General features: G+C 46.1%; 1 protein-coding gene across 3 annotated transcripts in view; it reads left to right on the top strand.

Annotated features, from left to right (window-relative positions):
- LOC146172206 (uncharacterized) overlaps nucleotides 1-22,628 on the top strand; it is a 178,700-nt gene that overhangs the window by 114,195 nt on the left and 41,877 nt on the right. The window contains exons 7-8 of one of the 3 annotated variants that reach the window (XR_014702543.1): nucleotides 2,255-2,432; nucleotides 19,123-19,300. The exons of the other annotated variants lie outside the window; for them this stretch is intronic. The gene's annotated coding sequence lies outside the window, so the exon portion shown is untranslated. The remainder of the gene's footprint in view (nucleotides 1-2,254; nucleotides 2,433-19,122; nucleotides 19,301-22,628) is intronic. 3 annotated transcript variants of the gene reach the window in all.

Consider the following 22,628-nt stretch of genomic DNA (forward strand, 5'->3'; position numbering starts at 1 on the left):
ACTGTTCAGTGGCTTGATACTTGATTATGTTGTGTTGAGTAATTTCTGTGCCGGGTGCAAGTTGGGTCTAAAGGAAGATGACCCTTCGTATGAAACATGGGCAGCCAGCCATGTATGCCAAAAAAACAACGAAAAAGGCAGGAGAAATGGAAGTGGAGGCCACCTTGATATACTGTTCAGCAGGTCCCTCAAGCGCCACCAACTGCGGTACACTACAGTGCTGTGTGATGGTGACAGCAAGACATACCTCGTCTTGGAGCAAGAAAAAGGTGTATGGATATACAGTCGAACTCGGATATATCGAACTCGAAAGGGGATCGTGAAATAGTTCGATATATAGATAATTCTAATACAGAAATCTGCTTGTAACGGCACTTACGCAAGAAAACGATACTGTATTTGTCGCATAATGAACTCACCCTCCACTTTTGCGCCCAGAATTTTGAAAAAAAAAAAAACGTTAAGGCCAGCTCGCTCACATGCAAGCGATTAGCGATCTCAGCGGCGAGTGGCAGCGACAGAGCGAAAAATTTCCAACTTGTTGGAACTGCGTCCCTCTCGCTGCTCGAGCCACCGCGGCAGCTCAAAACAAGGTTTTTGTGTTGCGGCAGCAGAAATTGCGAGCGTTTTCGTTTCCATGTCGATGGCGCGCGCCACTTCGTTTTGGTCGTCTCATCCACAGCTCATTTCTTGGCAGCGTGCCAAAATGCTGCGCAGCAATAACGTCACGGCGCATTTATCTTTTGATAGCTCCTGCGGTGGTGGGGAGTGAACTTGGCAGAGTGCCCATGATGGCTTGATTGCACAAGCCTGGTTCGATTATCACGCCGCACTTGGGGCAAATCATGATCGCAGCTGACCACATGCTTTTGTTGATTCATACATGCAAGGATAAATGACTCCCGCAAAAAAAAAAAGAAAAACTTGCTTCTTAACGTCTGCAGCCACCATATTTTACGCTAGCTGCGCGTACAGCACATCGGCAAACTGACAGGAGACCTCATCAGTAGGCTGACCTCCTATTATGGATGGGCCCTAATGACACACAAGAGACATTGATGCCATGCACAGTGCAGTAATGGCCACATATCATATCACATCCATTGATGCAAAGTCTCAACACAGTTTTTGCCCATCAGGGCCTAGCTCCTAGCGCAAGCAAAGTTCAGCAAAGTCTAGGGCTGAGCCAGTGCCTAAGCATCCCAGAAACCTGCCTCCCCAAGTTTTCGAGGCCCTGCTTCCCATCTATCAGCGGTTATCAGACAAGAAGCTGCTTGAGAGATGCCTGCACGGCAAAACTCAGAACAACAATGAAAGCTTCTATTCAATGATATGGGCTCTGGCACCTAAGGCGTCCAATGCCTCGCTGTTTGCTGTAGAACCTGCTGTAGCCAAAGCCGTAATAAAATTCAACGCAGGTAGCTCAAATTCATCAGCAGCCATACTCAGTGAGATGAGTCTAAAACCAAGCATGCAAAGCGAAAAGTGCATGTTAGAGAAGGACTTGCGCAGAAGCAGGGAATCTGCACGCAGGCGGGCAAAATCTGAGAATGTGCAAAAAGCCCTACGAAAGCACCATATTCATGGCAAAACCCAGTCAGAATATATGCCAGGAGCATATTAGTCATTTTGAAATGAAATTTGCACATATTTTTCACATTCCCTCATTAAATTTGTTTTGTTTGTTTTTTGTCATTTTCTCAAAATTGTGTTTATCGTTGATGTTCAAAGCTTGCTCAAGTCATTCTCGGCACCTAGGACAGCTAGAGCTACAATTCTTTTTGCAGTGTGCAGCTGAAAGCACGGGGCAAGCAATGCTGGGAATAGTTTTTATTTTCACCTTCAAATTTTTTTTTCCTCTTAATTTTTCACCTCCAGCTGCCATTATGGGAGCACTAAGTTCAGTGAACTGTTAAATCTATATTATTAGATCAGTTTGAAAACTGCTTCCAGTGTTGCATTTATCAGACACTGCAGTATCTACTCTTATATTAAAAATAAATTTCTGATGAGTAATTTTTTTTCATTGTTTGAGCAAACAATGACATGAAATTTCTTAATATCTCTGGAATCGATTGGCCGACAAGAAAAATAATTGCATATTTGAAATAAGCAAGAAAAACTGGACAAGTATGTGCAGTTTCATTAAAATTGATCTGTAAATAAAAACAATGTCTCTAAGATCCATATCCCCCCTTAAGTATACTGGGAATTTGTCAAGGTTGGAGAATGTTTCATTTCTTTTACTTTCCAGGGGCAGTGACCTTAAACAGACCTCTGATCACCATCCTGGAGCAGCTTGGCGTGCCTACAGACACATTCCTCCGGCTGCAGCAGGATATGATACTCGAATTCACTCATGCACTAGCCCACGAGTCCAGTGCGGGGTTCCTTCCGGTCACTTTTTCTCGCTGTCTACCGAAATGCAGTGGGTGAGTTCACTGGCTTTGTCACAGCAGTGCGTCAATGTGACAGTCGAGTGACAGTGCAAAAATTGGTACTGGTTCGTGGTATAAGAACCACACTGCTTCAGATCACAAGACTGTGCACTCATGAATGGGGGGGGGCAACTGCAATGCTTTGCAAATAAGCCCTAGTGAATATGAAAGTTTGAAACTTGCATATGCAGAAAGTTTGGACACTTGAAACAATAAAAGTGTGACGTGAATTGAGTCTTATAGCAACTGTGGTTTACAAATTACTCGAGATTTTACATATTACATGTCCCTACCCTGAAACCATGGGCACTGTTGAAAATGACAGGCCAAAGGAGTTAGACAAAAAAAAAGAAATGTTATGTGGGGTTTTGATGTCCCAGATGCAGCAGAAAAAAAAGAGGCCTTGCTACTACCAAGTTTTACTAGTTAGAGCACAATCTTTGTCATTATACATGGCTGATCTTGAGTATTGTGCACATCAGTGAAATTCCATGGTCAAACTGCACTGTATACTATGTGCTACGGAGGATGTATGAATATTAAATTTTTGGTTGCAAAGTGAATATGAGTAATTAACATTGGTTGCAAATTAAATTGATAAGCCAAGTACCAGGCCATGGGAAGCTTGTACTCATTGAATCGGAGCACTGGGGATCGAACCCAGCACCTTCAGCATGCCTATAGTACAACTAGGCCACCGCTGCAACCTCACATTTCCACAAGAGACTCTGAAGAGTACAAGATATTGTAAATTTTCTTTTCACCCATTGTTAGTGTACGTAGTATGCCACATTTGTAATGTTTACTAGAAATCATATGCGAGGGGGGGGAATCATAGTATTTAGAGTAATATAAATTGTTTTGTAGATGATATAGCCTTCTTGCAATGTAATTACTTTTTTTTTACTGTCCTTTGGATTGCAACTGCGCTCAGTGGAAGCAAAATCCACATCACTGTTTAACTTCGTTCTCTCGGGACAAAGAAATCTAGTGCTTTTGTGATGCATTGCAAAGGCAGCCAGGCACCTTTTACTGGAAACATTGTCAGCAGTTATTTAGGTGCCACACACAGCTGCCAAAACACAAGATGACATGCAAGGCAGATTCAAGAGCAACCTGAGCTGCGGCAATACGGTGCCAGTTGTGGAATGCCACCTCGAATGCACCTTTCTAAACAATACATAGCCTGGGGCCGTATCCAAGGGAGGTTCCTTTTGGGAACCGTTTTCTTTCATGATGACGTCAGTTTGATGTCACTGAGACCGCGGGTTCGACTTTGGGAGGAGGGTGGGAAAGGCGACGACCAATCAGCGTGAGCGCCAAATCTCGGGCGTGTATGCGGCGAGTATGTGGCTTTTTCTTACACCGAATATGCCTATCGGGTTGGTGTCAAACAAGAAATAAATCTCATAATTACGTAGTAAATCAAATTAGATAATAGTAGACTGAAATATTGGTGCAAAACTTCCTGTTAACAACTGCCACAGCGTTTTCTTGGTGCACAAGTACCTTTTTTCGCAGCTAGATGGTGTTGCACGCACATTTGTCTTCTTTCTCGTGCACAGTGAAAATTTTGCTTGAATTGAATAAGTTCTCTGTTTTCACAAAGTGGAAGCTATTCGAACAGCACGGTCTACAACACCCATAGTGATGCGTAGCCTCCAAATCACGCTAGCTCTATGACTGAGGAGATGCTGTCACCATTGCGGCGCACAAGTGACATCATACGGGGGGCACCACGCCAGCACAACCGCCTACCTGTCTTGGGGGGCTGCGTCCTCAGCTTTGCCAGCCACTCAAGCATTGTCAGTGCATGTGAAAATTTCGTGAATGGCTGTTAGTATGATGAGAATGCAGCCGATGACACTGGGAATTTGGCCACATTCCAGACATTGGTCAGTCTTCTCTGTGGTGGCTAGAAGGGGGAGGGGACGCCAACAACGGATGGAAGCTGCTCCTCCATTTCAAGCCGGGCGTGTGTGGCGCTGTTGGCCGTGGTGCAATGCATGGTACACGCCACTCGTCTTGAACCACGGTACTTGAGCATACGCATGCCTGCCGCTCATGCAGCACGCGGCCTTTCAGTGATGTCGCAGGTAATGGTTTAGCTCATTAAACGCTAGTCGAATTTGAATTCGACTGTTGTGCCCAAGGATGAGGGATCGCAACCCGACCGCGGTGGCCGCTTTTCGATGGAGGCGAAATGCAAGGCGCCAGTGTGCTGTGCGATGTTAGTACAAGTTAAAGAACTCCAGGTGGTCGAAATTCCGATGTCCTGCACTGCGGTGTCTCTCATAGCCCGAGTAATTTTGGCACATGAAACCCGACAAGCAAAACCATCAAAATCGATTTATTGGTACTCCAATACTTCTGGTGCCGCGAGCATCAGCGTATCTATATAAAGCTTTATTTGCGAATGTTTTCAGTTTCAGGAATTGAAGGGTCTGAATGATTCTCGTCTGGTCAAGATAGTGCATGTCGAAAGCAGGAGACAGACCAAACGAATAAGGATGGAAAGAAGTTTCTGCTCCGTGCGGTCGCATTTTCTTTTTCAACGATGTTGTTTATTGCCCCAGGGCATAAAAGAGTATGTAAGAAGAAAATTAAAAAGGAGTATTAAACGAAAGAAAAAAGGTTGGCTGTTCTTTGGTCGATGTTTTCCACCTCCTTCAGTTTCAAAAATAGGAAGCATCAGCATTACTCCTAAAATTTGTGATTGGGGTTCCAAACAAGAAAACAAAGCATATCAAAAATTTATTGTACATCGTAGTAATAGCAATGTACTGCACATCATACCATTCAGGGTAATTCAGATTAAAAGATACATTTACACAGGCTTCTGTGTAATTAGAAAGAAAAAAAGGCGCAAAAGCTACGGTGCTTTAAGAACGTGCCTGCTCTTCCGGTTGAGTACCGGGCTAATAAAAAGGCCTGGATGACATTGGAAATTTTTCGCGGCTGGATACAAAAACTAGACCGACAGTTTTCTGCGAAGAACCGCAAGGTGTTAATTGTCCTTGACAACTGTAGTGCACATAACAGTGCCACCGGACTGAACAACATTGAAGTTGTTTTTTTGCCGCCCAACACTACATCGGCCCTCCAACCGATGGACCAAGGTATAATTCAGTATGGGAAGAATAAATACCGCAGGCGCGTGCTGGAATGCATGCTACTGTGCAATGAAGTCTGTAAGCAGTACGACGTGGATCTTGTGAGCGCGGTCAACATTCTTGCCTACGTTTGGAAGAACACGCCTGCGCACGTCATTGCTAACTGTTTTCAACACAGTGGCTCGTTTTGCCTGAGCCGTGCAATGACACAGTGGCAGAAGTGTCGCCAGACGACAATGCAGATGACTGCCCGGACTTCGGAGGTGTGCTGCCGGATGCGGTGACACTCACCGATTACATCAGCATTGATGATGGCGTTGCTACAGCCGGCTCGTTGAGGAAGAAATTGTCCGGGACGTACTGCACGGCGAAGATTCGGAGGAGGAAGAGGGGCTACGAGAGGAGCAGCCTCGGCCCCCTCGCACTGTGAAGGAAGCAGCAGAGGCCCTCGTTGTGTTAGAGGAATTTTGTTGGGGCACTGCAGATGGCATGCGTGCTGCTGAGCACCTGGAAGGACTGAGGAAAATAGTATCCGCGCGGGTTTCTGCGGGAAAGCAGACAAGCATCCGTGATTACTTTAAGTAATAAAGGTATGTTTAGATAAAATCGTGCATGTTTTTTTTTTTTTTTTTGTTCTCTCGATAATTCTGACATTCGGTTAATTCGGACATATCTTACGGTCCCTAGAAGTCCGATTTAACGAGCTTTTACTGTATTTTAACCACTGTCCTCTTGTACGCAAGGCAGATGATGTTCTACCTCTATGCCGTTGCTGCTTCTCCACGGTATTCAGCCCCAATTTCGGGCCAAGTAGTGAGCCACGGGCTGACCTTGCTGGATAGGCAGACACTCGTGTCAGCATTGCCCATGCTAGACAAAGATAGCCCAGCTGTCATTATGCATGTAATTTAACAAGGTTGTTTGCTGAGCTAGTTGGAATGGCATCATAACCTTTGTAAGTGCAGAGGCAGATATACACTAGAGGAGTGGGCGGGACAAATGCTACTTGCAACTGTGCTTATTTGAACCTTCCTGTTCGGAGACCAGTCTTCCTGCGCAGATGCAATAGCATCGACCAGCGCTACGTAATCATCAAAGATAAGACAATCATCATCTAATGAAAGGGTAGATGCCACGTGTGCGTGCCGCTAAATAGACAATGGGGAGCGTGTCCGAACCGCTAACTTCCTTTGCACTTAAGGGGGAACCCTGGTCTTAAGACAATATTTTTTATTTACTGGTAGATTTTGATGAAAGTTGTACCATTTATGCAGCTTTTTGTGCTGATTTCAAATATGCACATTAATTTTATGTAAGCAATTTAATTCTGAAGATATTGAGCACTTTATTTTCTTTGTTTGGAGGTGAGCCGTCAATAAAACTACAGGAGTTATAATAAAAACTGACATATCAAATCAATTTAGAACACATAGAGAATGCAAAAATCAAGATTCAATGTCCTGTTTCCACTTTAACCAAAGTTACAGCTTGTCAAAGTTCGTTCAGAGACCAAAAAGCCACCTTGACACTCCAGAAAACATGAAATTTTTAAAAACTTTCCTCATTAAATACCACAAATTCATTTATATTTTTGCACTGTACATGAGTCTACCTTTCTGGTGCAAAAGCAATTACAGCAATATCATAAGTAGAACCAGAGTTATCGCACCCCCAAACATGTACTGTCCTCAATATTTTGATTTTGAGAAATTGAGGAAAAACGTGTTGATAAATTTCCGAAGCACTAAAGCTAACAGTAACTTATTAAAGTGGGTTCTGACCAGCTTCTGATGCCAATGCATCATTTACCATCGATATAATTCGCCCTCAAAGAATGAAATTTCCGGCGAACGGAACGCATGGTGCGGAGGCCGCCACCAAGACGAGTGCGTTTGCATCGTGACCTCCGTAAAAGTTGGTGCCAAGTTCTGGCGCGCGATCGCCATTCTCACGTTCATGCAGTAAACGCAGTCGGCCTGCAACTAGTGATAAGCGACCGTTGCTCGTCTTGCACTGCGTAGCATTCAGAAGAAAGTTTATTTCGACAAGATTTGGGATTCCGCACAATCTTCTCTATGTTCCGCGTGTCGCGGGACGCTGCTTCGCGACTGCTGCTGCGGCTGGTCGCGGCACTGCCTCACAGGGCGATCTATCCCGGCGTTGAAAGCTGCACTTGCTCATCTGCACCCTCACGGTTCCGTACGCGGCAGATCGTGCCGCTCCTGGCTGTCGCACTGAGCACGATCGGCTATGCTACGCCGTTACCAGGCCATCGCAGATAACCAGATGCGGCGATGCAGCGCCCCCGGCGCGTTTATCTCCTCTCGCTACTTTTTTTTTAGGCTAATAACGAAGCGTGAATCTCAATATTGTGCGCTAGGCAGACTAGGCCTAAAGGAGAGACCTTTTGAAAATGGCGGCGGACCGCTAGCAGTTGACGCCGCCAGCCAACCAAAGCTCGCCTTTTGCTCACGTGCGGTGGGCGGTGGACTCGCCTATGGTCACTAACCGAGATATAGGAATGGCCTGAATCGCGATCTTTCGAACGACACCAAGATTATGCCCGCGGATAGCGTATTTCTTGAACTGCGGGAGATCGAAATTCGGCGCAGTTTGACCTCAGTGGCTACCCTCAGAATCTGAGGGTGGCCACACCCTCAGGTTCTCATCTTTGGAACGCTGTAACACGCAAATTAGGCGATATTTTTCAACAAAACTTCGGAGATAGCTGCGAAAAGATTCCAGAATCGCGAAAATGATAAGATTGAAAATCCGATTTTCTGACCGATTTTCGGCTGCAAAGACCCAGGTCCCCCCTTAAACAGCAACTTTTTCTGCAGCACTGTCAGTGACGTATCACTGATGCACTTTTCGCCCAAGCCTTGAACAAGCGAGGCTTCCAATATTCCTCATTCAAGCTCTTTTTTTTGCCTCGTCCCACGATAGTAGTTTTGTGCAGTGCAGGGGAGCAGCCTGAGCACTTTTCACAGTGGAGCTTCCAGTCCTCGCTTTATCACTGTGGAGTTTTGCGAATGGAACGGCAAGTGACTCTGGACCTCGGCATGTATCCCCGGCATACATGATCGCACGAGCGCAAGCTGTGTCCAGTTCCTGCAACAGCAGATCGTCAAAATGAGTTAAGAATATCTCTCATAAAACTGGGGCGACACACAAGCCAATGCAGACACCCTTGCGTTATCTGCATTTGCTCGTGTGTCGCCTCAGTTTCATGTGAGATATACTTGGGTCATTTTTACCGTCTGCTGTTGCAGGAGCTTGACGCAGCTCATTCGAGTGTAGTTAGTCTGCTGCTACGTTGACGACTTTAAGGTAGACTTTCATTTATCATACACTTCTCAGCTAAGAGCTACAGCAGACAAGATCTTACAGTCCTTTAGCAATTGTTCTGAGCAGTTGTGCTTTACTGTGGAAATTCCAAAAGGCAAAGCCCTTTCAATTTTAGACCTACAGATTACTTTTAGGCGCGACAGTCATGGGAATACAGTTAAACCTCTATGTAATGAACCTCCATGTAGCGAATTCCTCGATATTACGAAGTTTTTCAATTCCCCAACGCTGCCCCCATTGAAGTGCATGTATTTGAAAACTCCATGTAACGAACACGTCGGCGCGGTTCCCCTTGATATAACAAACTCGCGGCGCCGGCGGCCTCTTAGCTAGTGTTGAGTCACTGGAAATTTGGCACAACTCCGCAAAATTCAGGACTATAAAACACGAACTGGAGTGAGAGGAATGCCTACTATAGCAACGAGCGACCGCAGTTGATCCAGAGCTTCGCGTTCCAGCACCAACACTGCATCTGCTTGGCAGATGCAGCAGTCTCCGCTGCTTTTGCTGTCGGAACATGACAGTTCATACTTGAAAGGGGCAAAAATAACAGAAAAAAGATGCGGGACGAGCAGCGCGCATCCATCGCTGCCACGCTGTTGCTCGTGGGCAGGAACGGCAGAGCGCATTGGCGACGCGAGATAGAGTTGGTTTCCTGGGGCAACGATGGTAGGCAAGCGCGCGCGCGATGGCAGCGGCGCCAACGCGTGCTCTCTCCCCTAGACTGATTCCTTCTCCACCTCCTTTTCCCGCTCCTTCGTAGATTGTGTCGCGCAAGCCGCAGAGGAGATGGAGGCTAGCGCGATTGTGGAACATTTCACCGCTTCCATGACTTCGAATAATTCTGATTTACTGTAAACACTTTCAGGGTGGTTTCCCTTACATCAGTTCATAATCTGGTTTTCGTTCTACATTCTCCTTTTCGGTATTCACACAAAAACTGCATGTAGAGAAAACCTGGATGTAACGAAAAGTTGCGGACATTTTAATTTTGTTATAACCCGGTTTAGCTGTACATGCCGAGGGGACATTCTGGACCTCGGCATGTGCAGTTAAACCCGTACATGCCGAGGTCCAGAAAGTAACTTTTTCCATTCCATTCGCTACTCTCCAAGGTGATAAAAAGCGAGGCCTGGTGGCTTCTTGCTTGAAGTCAGCATTGTCAAAGCCTTGTGAACACATGATAGCTGTTTTGTTTGTCACACAGTTTGAGAAACTGAGCAGATCTGACCACGCGAAGGCCCTGGTGCAGGTGGTAGCAGAATCGCTTTTAAAGAAAACCAATTGCCTTTATTCTGATCCTGGCACGTCGGAACATCAGCTAGGGAAAAATAATAAGTATGAGGTTATGCCCTACCAGCAGAATATCGCATAATCTTAAGAGGATTGCCTCGAAGTATGACGTGTAGTTTTCTGTGCCATGCAAGCTCTCACAGCTGTACAGGCTTGTAGAAGGGCCACGCCACCGAGATGATTGCGAAAAACGGCATCAAAGAGTATATGTTGCCTACCGCACAGGTGTCTTCTACCCGATACCACTGAGCTATCGGCCAGTCTGGCCGATGTATTAATGAACGCCTCAGGAGCATGAACGTTCCTTGCCAGCAGGCAGTGGCTCAAACTTGTCACTGCACTGTGAAATGTGCTTAGGTTGCTCCCCTGCACTGCACAAAATTGCTATAGTAGGACGAGGCAAAAAGAGAAATATTGGAAGCCTAGCTTATAGGGAACCTGTGCTGCCCAGGGGGCGCTTCTAAAATCTGACACTCAGCGCCTCCTGGTTTCAAAATGAGCAAGCGTATAGTAGGACGGAGCACGGCACTCCTCGTGCCGTGGCAGCACCCATCGGCGGATTGTGAGCTTTCTATTTCCTGCATAATGCTTTTATCGCAGATTTAATGTTCTGAAGAACTTGGAGTTTCCTTTTTGGTTGGCTTAAAGGCACAATCTGACCATTTTAGCGGCCTCCTGCCAAGAGTCACACTGCTGCTGCATTATCGAAGCTGTATCGTCACTATGCGCAGGTTTGAAACGGTTCTCGTGGGTTCAGTTCTTCCTTTTTTTTTTTGCTGTGGGGCGCTTGCAAAGTAGAGTATGTGTGCACCGTGAATTACGTGCACACTTTCTAGCAGTTAATATTCACCTGCGATGAGGCATCGCTAGTAGAGGGTAAATATATCAAAGCAAAATGGAATGACCTCCCTACCATATTAACATTCGGTAGAATTTGAGAATACTGTGTGCGTTAAGCGCATTGAACACGTGCAGTACTTACCTACTATCTTTTCGAAGAAGAGTGATGATTCAACTAGCTTCATGATGAAAAACTTGTAGACTAAAATGATGCCTCCTGTGTCGCGAAATATAATGCGCCGCTTTTAGGGCGACATTATTGAACTCATCTGCAGGAACAAAAATCGGGAGTCTCGTTTCGACACTTACTTGTTCACAATAACGAACGGTAGCAGTTGCAAGCGAATGACACCGAGGTCCACTGTGAAGCATGCATCTAAAATTCTCACACTGCTAGCACTGTAAATAGTTAAGTGGCCGCAATTGTCCTGTTGATAAATGTTGGGCGGAAATCGGTGCTCTACAATGTGAGACCGTGGTGGAAAGATGCCATACCTTAAATCCCTTTAGTCTAAACCCGCGCGCTCTATCTTAAAAGTCAAGAATGAACAGCATCGAAGGTGATTATCGCTGATTATAATACAAAAAAAAAATACCAGTCCGTTCTTGAAGTAACAAAGTTGCTATGCTTTGTTCCTAGCACAAAATGAAAATTGCAGCAGGCACCATTTAAAGGTGTGATGTGTGTGATTATACGTTGATGTATACTCCCCTTCTGCCCTTCTCACCCTTCCCCCCAACCACCCTGTGCGCCGACTGCGACTAGAGATCGGCGTATCTATACTATTTTGTGCCTAAATAAAAGATTCGAGCAATCATGGTCAGTTAGCAGCATAGGTGCCTTACATAAATAATTCATTGTGAAGCAGCATGATTGTACAGCGTGATATTTACAATAGGCAAGTATTTCTGGATTAAGAATGAAGAATGTCTACCTATTGATTTGTACGTGTGCTAAAACAAATATTGCACGATTTTTTTTTTTCGGTGATACGTCAGCCAGCAGTCTAAAATATCCAACTTAAAAAGAAAAAGCGCTTTCTGTGAAGCAGTACTCTTTTATTCAAAGCAAACAACGAACAAATTAATTCTGTAATTGTTTCCATTTGCAGCTAATTTACTGAACCATTGAAAAATTGAAGGGTCACTAGGTGAGTCGCGCTGGTTTAATGCAGGAAGAAGTCTGAAAGCATGCCGGTTAGGGCATTACCCAACTTTTTGTAATTCCGAAAAATTACTGCGTATTCGGATAGGTTAACTCTCCCAGCTTGTCAGCTATATGACCACAATATGGATATCAGGATTCCACTACATTCGCCCGTTGTTTAAGTTGCAGTTCATCTTGCAATGGCCCCAATCACGCCCAGTTCTAAAGATGCCCTTCACAACACGTTCTCATCAGGTTGCGCAAATGATAAAAGCGAATAAACAGAACTTTATACAGTAAAAGCTCGTTAATTCGACATCGACGGGACCGTGAAAAATTGTCTAATCCGACTATCGAATTATCGAATGAAAAGAAAAAAAGAAAAACGAAATGAGCCCCTGAATGACATACCTTTATTTGGTAAACAAGTTAGTTATCACCATCTGTTTTTTCGGGCGAATTTGACCAGCGACATTAGCGCTAACCGCTGCCAGATGCTCCGAGGCATGCGCACCATTGGTAATCTGTTCGCAGAATTCTTCCCGAACGGACAGCGCTTCTGCAGCTTCTTTAACCGTGCGCTTCGACGGCGGGGGCAGCTGTTCACAATCATCTTCTGATGAATCGTCGTTGTTGGTACTTTTAACTTCCTGAATTATGTCGTCCTCAGTCAGCTGTCCGGCGACTGCGACGCCATCATCGATGGTGATGTAATCAGCAAGCCGCTGTCCGCAGTCTTTTCCTTTTAGCATTGAAGCTTTCACTGTTGAACGCCTCCAAGATGCTCTTTTCATTTTTTATATACGTGGCCAAGGTTGTCCTCTTCACTCCATACTTGTTCATCACGTCTTGGCGTGAAACACCCTCCTTGATTGCCTTCAATATTTGCACTTTTGTGGACAGGTCCTTCGCTTTATACTTTGGCTGCTTTGCTGGTGTCGCTATCGCAGCAGCACTCAGCGTCAAGATGCGCAGGCACAGCACTCTATACACACACGCAGCACAGTAAACACGTAGGCGAAGCGTGACCGTAGATGCAAAAAGCACATGGCGACGACACATGCTGAGGCGAAGCTCGACGACTCCACTGCACGAAGGTAGGGCTAGAAATGAACCAACTTCCGGCTGACCTCGCTCCCCTCGCTTCATTCTGCTGATGGCGATGACAGTGCGGATGGCGAACACTGCCTTTTTTTTTTTCAGCTTCACACTAGCGCCGTTCTTGGCCATGTTTTTTTTTTTTACCCCATCCGCAGTGAAATGCAAAATGGCGCTCTACGGGGCTATGGAGCTATTTCCTACCTAGATAGTGGCGTGACGGCCACTAGGCGGCGCTGGCTGTACGCAGAAAACTCCAGTGCAGGTTTCCTATTCACGGCTTGGATGAAAAGTGTGTCAGCAATACGTGAGTGACATTGCTGCAAAAAGAGGTGCTGCTTATGTGCACAGGAAGTTAGCGGTTTGGTCACTCTTCCCATTGTCTATTTAGTGGCACGCACATGTGGCATCTACCTCTTGAATAGATAGTCGTCTTATCTTTAAGTGTGTTGCATTGCTCGATGCTGTTGTATCTGCACAGGCAGACTGGTCTCCAGACAGGAAGGTTCCTCTAAACACAATTGCAAGTAGCGTTTATCCCATCCACTTCTCTCGTGTATGTCTGCCTCTACGCTTCCAAAAGGTACGACACCGTGCATATACTGCTGCGATTGTCGTCACATTTCCCTGTTCCCATGCACTCTACATCGGCCAGCAGTCGGGCAGTGGGGGTGTAGTCTATAGTGCGCATTTCAATATATGCTCTGTGCAGTAAAACGAGCCTGTACAAGCCAGCATCGAAGTTTCATTCCGTTGAAGGCACAGCAATATTTACTTCATTGTATTGAAGCTAAACACATACATGTTGTTCTTGTGGACATAGGTTTTGGAGACTAAGATGCTTTGTTAGATGTTTATGGCATTTGAGTTTGTTAAAGGTCTACAGAAATGGGTCACCAAGAAGGGTAATCAACGCCATAACACGGATAGACATTGAGCCACTCATCATTCTGCCACAAACATTTTCGATCTAGCTTCTGCAACACCAGAGATATCGGCGATTAAAAATGACCCTTACAATTTTCCCCCTCAACTGGTATGCCTAAGGGAGTCATAAAAAAATAAAAAATACAAGCAAGTTCAAAGCTCTGCCCAGAAATACGTCACTTCGACGAACTTACGGTTGCCACGCGCTCGCTGGCGTACTCTCGTCAACCTGTCCTTGCTCGCACACACCTGGGAAGTTTGCCAGTTCACGCAGTGACGGTTAGTGTAACCGCAGTTACGCGAACCCACGGTTAGCCCATGTACATGGCAGACCAAACCATGGTTACACCACTGACCGCATTTATCGCAAACTGAGCTTGGCGACCTCGGTTTGCGTCATTAACCGAGGTTATGGCAGCGTCTGTTCACGGAGGCTACTTCTCAGCACCCAAGTGCGCGAAATGTACGAGCAAATCTGTTTCACAAAGTTATTTATTTGCCCACTGTACCACGTTTAGAGATCGATGTATAGAATATGGTGCCACCTGACATCTTCGATTACGGCCGACAGCGCAGGGACTGTGTACTGAAGCCTTGTCTTGCCTGCAGTATCGTTTGAGCGGCTTGTTGCTGAGCAGAACGTCACAAAATGCGCGGCCTTAGTTATGAAAGTACACGAGTTTGCAACACAGCACGGGATGCCGCGAGCAGGCTTAGGTACGTTACACAATTACCACGGGGGTGGGGCGCATGAGCACGGTGAACGGCGGCGCCGTGCGTGACTGTCCCTAGTCGTCGCTAGGTCTACATTGTTTCGCTTTGAAGCCGTGGCGGTCAGCGCTTTGGAACTGATCAGCGCTGTCGTAAATCGTCTACTTATAAAACTGCCTTATTGTGAATCCTATCCTGCCATAGTAAAATAATCATAGGATTAACTCTGGCGACGCATTAATCGCAGAGCTAGTACGAGCAGATCCGATGAGCTGAAATGCACCAGCGGCAGCTGGCTTAAGCAGAAACTTGCTTATATCACGGCTATCGCTCTTACCAGCAATTTGCTGCTGTGTAAAAACAGCCTGCACAGAGTTCGAGCAGCGCACGAGCTGACGACTTTCGCAGTTACCGGAAGTGTGTCCACGACGTCATGGCTACAGTGGCCGTAGCGAATGGCAGCTTCTAGCAAGCCTTACCAGTCAACTCACCCGTGCTGTCACAGTTTAAGGAAATAGTTCCATGCGACACCGCCAAGCGACAACCTCTCTGCCCGCAAATTTCAAAAAACGCTGTTTTTAAAAATTTATAATAACTTGCTGGCTTTGCTCCAAAGAGTTATACTTTGGGTTAATGCTCAAAAGGATTCGTTCTATACACTGAACACATTTATCAGTGGCTTCTTGGTGACTGTTTCTGTGGACCTTTAAATGGAGCTGTAACTATATCTTGGAGTGCCATAGTTAGCTCCTGAATGATACCGGTTGTGGGAAACTTGGAGGTTGGGGGTTTAAGGAAAGACACGGGTCTTAGAGCTCGAAAAATTGACGGAAAATCTTTTTTTTTTATGTTATTTTTGAAATCTGCAGCTAATTATTCACCAGTCTACAAACTTTCACACTGCTACGTTCAATATTTTTCACGTAAGGCTAATTAACGCCATCGGTATCGACAGAATATGAGCCGAAATTGACACCAAAACGGCACTTTTGACTCTGCGCTACCAGGGCCATCTTAGTCTCGTCCGGAAGAGGAGTTTTTGCACTTCAGTTTCCCGCCACCGACGTCTTCGTCCAACCATTGGTTACAGAAAAAAAATGCGCCAAAAAAAAGGTCAGACACGCAATCCCGATTGTTGCTCGGAGCACGTGACACGATGGCACTACGCTATTGGCTGAATCTTTCTCTGTTGTCTGCAAGATGCGCTTGGCCGCGGCAGCAACTGCAGCCCTAGTGCCATTTTGTTTTTGAGTTGGGGCCAGAGGTTTCACGATGAATTGACGAAGTTTCGTGCCAGACACCAGTTTGGAAAGAAGCTGAAGCGTTTGTTAAGTGAGAACTTCCAAAAACGCACCGTAGCATCCCAGGATGCCCTGATGGACCAGCCTCACGCATCCTGTGACGGGAGCAGCGACGCTACCACGCCAGGCCTAGGCCTAGCATCAGCGGAACCTGACAGCGGCCATGAACACCACAACACTGCATTTCTGCAGCCTTGGAAGGCTGCAGAATACCAGCAAAAAATTGCAGACAAGCTTAAGAAGCTGTCATCGATGGCAGCAACAGACAGAAAGAAAGAACTTCTTGCCGACAGCGACGACGCTGCGGTCCGACCACACAGCGGGACTTCGTTCACCACCTTGTGCCTGAATTCTCTGAAAGCTTTGCTCCAGTCTGTGAAGTGCAAATCGTGCTCCGGGGGTGTGCAAATACGCAATGATGAACGTGAATATGGACTTGCTGTGAAGTTGCACATTGTGTGTGACAATTGCAGCGAGACTGCGCCAGCGTGGAGTTCGCCGTGCGTCGAAGGGACTCAAAAGGTGAATCCCTTCACTGTGAACGTTCTCTCAGCGCGTGCCATGCTTGCAACTGGTAATCTCCAAACGGCCTTCAACGATGTGGTTTCGGTGACGAATATCAGCCACCAGAGTCTGCACACGAAAAATTTAATGCCTGCTGCTGATCGAGCGGCCTGGAAACACACCAATGAGTGCGCGCAGTCGGTTCGCGATCTCTACTCCGAACTAAACGTTGATAATCCCGGCAACATCGCCATTTCTTACTATGGTTCCTGGATGACACGCGGACATTCATCCCACATCGGCGTCGGTGTAGTAATTGAACTGTTCAGTGGCTTGATACTTGATTATGTTGTGTTGAGTAATTTCTGTGCCGGGTGCAAGTTGGGTCTAAAGGAAGATGACCCTTCGTATGAAACATGGGCAGCCAGCCATGTATGCCAAAAAAACAACGAAAAAGGCAGGAGAAATGGAAGTGGAGGCCACCTTGATATACTGTTCAGCAGGTCCCTCAAGCGCCACCAACTGCGGTACACTACAGTGCTGTGTGATGGTGACAGCAAGACATACCTCGTCTTGGAGCAAGAAAAAGGTGTATGGATATACAGTCGAACTCGGATATATTGAACTCGAAAGGGGATCGTGAAATAGTTCGATATATAGATAATTCTAATACAGAAATCTGCTTGTAACGGCACTTACGCAAGAAAACGATACTGTATTTGTCGCATAATGAACTCACCCTCCACTTTTGCGCCCAGAATTTTGAAAAAAAAAAAAACGTTAAGGCCAGCTCGCTCACATGCAAGCGATTAGCGATCTCAGCGGCGAGTGGCAGCGACAGAGCGAAAAATTTCCAACTTGTTGGAACTGCGTCCCTCTCGCTGCTCGAGCCACCGCGGCAGCTCAAAACAAGGTTTTTGTGTTGCGGCAGCAGAAATTGCGAGCGTTTTCGTTTCCATGTCGATGGCGCGCGCCACTTCGTTTTGGTCGTCTCATCCACAGCTCATTTCTTGGCAGCGTGCCAAAATGCTGCGCAGCAATAACGTCACGGCGCATTTATCTTTTGATAGCTCCTGCGGTGGTGGGGAGTGAACTTGGCAGAGTGCCCATGATGGCTTGATTGCACAAGCCTGGTTCGATTATCACGCCGCACTTGGGGCAAATCATGATCGCAGCTGACCACATGCTTTTGTTGATTCATACATGCAAGGATAAATGACTCCCGCAAAAAAAAAAGAAAAACTTGCTTCTTAACGTCTGCAGCCACCATATTTTACGCTAGCTGCGCGTACAGCACATCGGCAAACTGACAGGAGACCTCATCAGTAGGCTGACCTCCTATTATGGATGGGCCCTAATGACACACAAGAGACATTGATGCCATGCACAGGGCAGTAATGGCCACATATCATATCACATCCATTGATGCAAAGTCTCAACACAGTTTTTGCCCATCAGGGCCTAGCTCCTAGCGCAAGCAAAGTTCAGCAAAGTCTAGGGCTGAGCCAGTGCCTAAGCATCCCAGAAACCTGCCTCCCCAAGTTTTCGAGGCCCTGCTTCCCATCTATCAGCGGTTATCAGACAAGAAGCTGCTTGAGAGATGCCTGCACGGCAAAACTCAGAACAACAATGAAAGCTTCTATTCAATGATATGGGCTCTGGCACCTAAGGCGTCCAATGCCTCGCTGTTTGCTGTAGAACCTGCTGTAGCCAAAGCCGTAATAAAATTCAACGCAGGTAGCTCAAATTCATCAGCAGCCATACTCAGTGAGATGAGTCTAAAACCAAGCATGCAAAGCGAAAAGTGCATGTTAGAGAAGGACTTGCGCAGAAGCAGGGAATCTGCACGCAGGCGGGCAAAATCTGAGAATGTGCAAAAAGCCCTACGAAAGCACCATATTCATGGCAAAACCCAGTCAGAATATATGCCAGGAGCATATTAGTCATTTTGAAATGAAATTTGCACATATTTTTCACATTCCCTCATTAAATTTGTTTTGTTTGTTTTTTGTCATTTTCTCAAAATTGTGTTTATCGTTGATGTTCAAAGCTTGCTCAAGTCATTCTCGGCACCTAGGACAGCTAGAGCTACAATTCTTTTTGCAGTGTGCAGCTGAAAGCACGGGGCAAGCAATGCTATTAAAAATAAATTTCTGATGAGTAATTTTTTTTCATTGTTTGAGCAAACAATGACATGAAATTTCTTAATATCTCTGGAATCGATTGGCCGACAAGAAAAATAATTGCATATTTGAAATAAGCAAGAAAAACTGGACAAGTATGTGCAGTTTCATTAAAATTGATCTGTAAATAAAAACAATGTCTCTAAGATCCATATCCCCCCTTAAGTATACTGGGAATTTGTCAAGGTTGGAGAATGTTTCATTTCTTTTACTTTCCAGGGGCAGTGACCTTAAACAGACCTCTGATCACCATCCTGGAGCAGCTTGGCGTGCCTACAGACACATTCCTCCGGCTGCAGCAGGATATGATACTCGAATTCACTCATGCACTAGCCCACGAGTCCAGTGCGGGGTTCCTTCCGGTCACTTTTTCTCGCTGTCTACCGAAATGCAGTGGGTGAGTTCACTGGCTTTGTCACAGCAGTGCGTCAATGTGACAGTCGAGTGACAGTGCAAAAATTGGTACTGGTTCGTGGTATAAGAACCACACTGCTTCAGATCACAAGACTGTGCACTCATGAATGGGGGGGGGCAACTGCAATGCTTTGCAAATAAGCCCTAGTGAATATGAAAGTTTGAAACTTGCATATGTAGAAAGTTTGGACACTTGAAACAATAAAAGTGTGACGTGAATTGAGTCTTATAGCAACTGTGGTTTACAAATTACTCGAGATTTTACATATTACATGTCCCTACCCTGAAACCATGGGCACTGTTGAAAATGACAGGCCAAAGGAGTTAGACAAAAAAAAAAAGAAATGTTATGTGGGGTTTTTATGTCCCGATGCAGCAGAAAAAAAAGAGGCCATGCTACTACCAAGTTTTACCAGTTAGAGTACAATCTTTGTCATGATACATGGCTGATCTTGAGTATTGTGCAAATCAGTGAAATTCCATGGTCAAACTGCACTGTATACTATGTGCTACGGAGGATGTATGAATATTAAATTTTTGGTTGCAAAGTGAATATGAGTAATTAACATTGGTTGCAAATTAAATTGATAAGCCAAGTACCAGGCCATGGGAAGCTTGTACTCATTGAATCGGAGCACAGGGGATCGAACCCAGCACCTTCAGCATGCCTGTAGTACAACTAGGCCACCGCTGCAACCTCACATTTCCACAAGAGACTCTGAAGAGTACAAGATATTGTAAATTTTCTTTTCACCCATTGTTAGTGTACGTAGTATGCTACATTTGTAATGTTTACTAGAAATCATATGCGAGGGGGGGGAATCATAGTATTTAGAGTAATATAAATTGTTTTGTAGATGATATAGCCTTCTTGCAATGTAATTACTTTTTTTTTACTGTCCTTTGGATTGCAACTGCGCTCAATGGAAGCAAAATCCACATCACTGTTTAACTTCGTTCTCTCGGGACAAAGAAATCTAGTGCTTTTGTGATGCATTGCAAAGGCAGCCAGGCACCTTTTACTGGAAACATTGTCAGCAGTTATTTAGGTGCCACACACAGCTGCCAAAACACAAGATGACATGCAAGGCAGATTCAAGAGCAACCTGAGCTGCGGCAATACGGTGCCAGTTGTGGAATGCCACCTCGAATGCACCTTTCTAAACAATACATAGCCTGGGGCCGTATCCAAGGGAGGTTCCTTTTGGGAACCGTTTTCTTTCATGATGACGTCAGTTTGATGTCACCGAGACCGCGGGTTCGACTTTGGGAGGAGGGTGGGAAAGGCGACGACCAATCAGCGTGAGCGCCAAATCTCGGGCGTGTATGCGGCGAGTATGTGGCTTTTTCTTACACCGAATATGCCTATCGGGTTGGTGTCAAACAAGAAATAAATCTCATAATTACGTAGTAAATCAAATTAGATAATAGTAGACTGAAATATTGGTGCAAAACTTCCTGTTAACAACTGCCACAGCGTTTTCTTGGTGCACAAGTACCTTTTTTCGCAGCTAGATGGTGTTGCACGCACATTTGTCTTCTTTCTCGTGCACAGTGAAAATTTTGCTTGAATTGAATAAGTTCTCTGTTTTCACAAAGTGGAAACTATTCGAACAGCACGGTCTACAACACCCATAGTGATGCGTAGCCTCCAAATCACGCTAGCTCTATGACTGAGGAGATACCGTAAAAACCCGCGTATAATACGAACCCGAATATAATACGAGGTGAACTTCTGGAGATGCGAAATGGAAAAAAAAAGTTTTTACCGCATATAATACGAGAGAGAAAAAACAAGACATTTATTGAAATCGGACCTCACACTTCAATCACTTTCATCTTCAGCAGCGCTTTCCTCGGAAATTTCTTTGTCGGACAAATCATCCCACAGGTACTCATCTTCTGTGCCATCGAGGGCGTTTGAGATGCCGCACTTCTTAAACGAACGGCGCACAAGCTCCTCTGGGATGCTTGCTCACGCGTCCACAATCCATTTGCACAGCGTGGCTGGCGATGCTCGCTTCAGCCGCCCGGCCGGCGTCACTGCAGGCTCACCTGACCGCATCCATTCCGCGTAGCATCGCTTGACTGCGTCCTTGAAGGGTTTGTTGACACAAACGTCGAGAGGCTGAAGTTGTGAGGTCATCCCACCCGGAATCACAACAAGTTCTGTGCGGCAGTCGCTTAGCAGCCTTTTCACCGAGTCGGCCAAATGGCAACGAAACGCGTCCAGCACGAGGATGGATGGAAAGGACAACAGTGCACCGGGCCGTTTGCACCACACTGACTTCACCCAGTCGAGGACAAGATCCTCGTTCATCCAACCTTTTTCGTGGCATCTCACGATGACATTCTTCGGCAGCTCCTCACCTTTCGGCATTGTCTTGCGCTTGAAGATGACATAGGGCGGGAGCTTGCGGCCGTCTGCCGTGCACGATAGCATGACTGTAACCCGCGTCTTCTCGTTTCCAGTAGACCGGATACAAACTTGTTTAGAGCCTTTCTCATGGACGGTGAGGGGCGATGGCATGTCCAGGTAAACCGGCGTCTGGTCAGCATTGCCTATTTGCCCCAGCTGAAAGTTTTTGGTCTTTCGCAAAGAAATCACGTGGCGCTGAAAAGCCACCAGCAGCTCTTCGAAGGATTCGGGCAGCTTTTGTGAAATCGAGGTTCGCCGGCGTAGCGAGAATCCAGCACGGCACATATAGCGATGTATCCAGTGCTTGCTTGCTTTGAAGGCGGAGCTCGGAATTCCCTTTTCCCTTGCAAGCTCCCTAGCTTTTGCTTGCATAAGCTCTACGCTCACACCTAGATGCGATGCTCGCTGTTCTCGTACGAACTCCGTCAGAGCGAGTTCAATTTCCGGGAATGCGCCATTCTTTGGCCCGCGAAAGCTTCTTCGCACTCCCTTGCACGCGAAAAGGGCTTCTTTCTGTCGTCGCCATCCGCGAATGCTTCCCTCGGTGACGCCAAACTGCCTCCCGGCCGCACTGTTGCCGATGTTTTCAGCAACTAAAATCACCTTTCTCTTAAAAGCAGCCGAGTACTGTTTCCGAGACCCTGGCATCCTGCTCGTTCACTTAAAGAAAAAAGCGTGCACTTTTTCGCGAACCGTGGTTTGCACGAGAGCACATGCGCTGATGCTGTGCGCACTCGACGACTCAACAACAAAGAGACGACACCTCGACGTCGTGGCCACTGCGGGGTGCGGCCACGTTAGGGCAACGAAGCCAAGCCGTAGCCGCACATCGATAACAAAGCCAAGCCGTAGCCACGCGGCAACAACGAAACCAAAACTTCTCGCAAAACTT

Source organism: Amblyomma maculatum, unplaced genomic scaffold (assembly GCF_055883805.1).
Source record: "Amblyomma maculatum isolate TAMU_Amacu unplaced genomic scaffold, ASM5588380v1 scaffold_13, whole genome shotgun sequence".
NCBI classification, from domain to species: Eukaryota; Metazoa; Arthropoda; class Arachnida; order Ixodida; family Ixodidae; genus Amblyomma; species Amblyomma maculatum.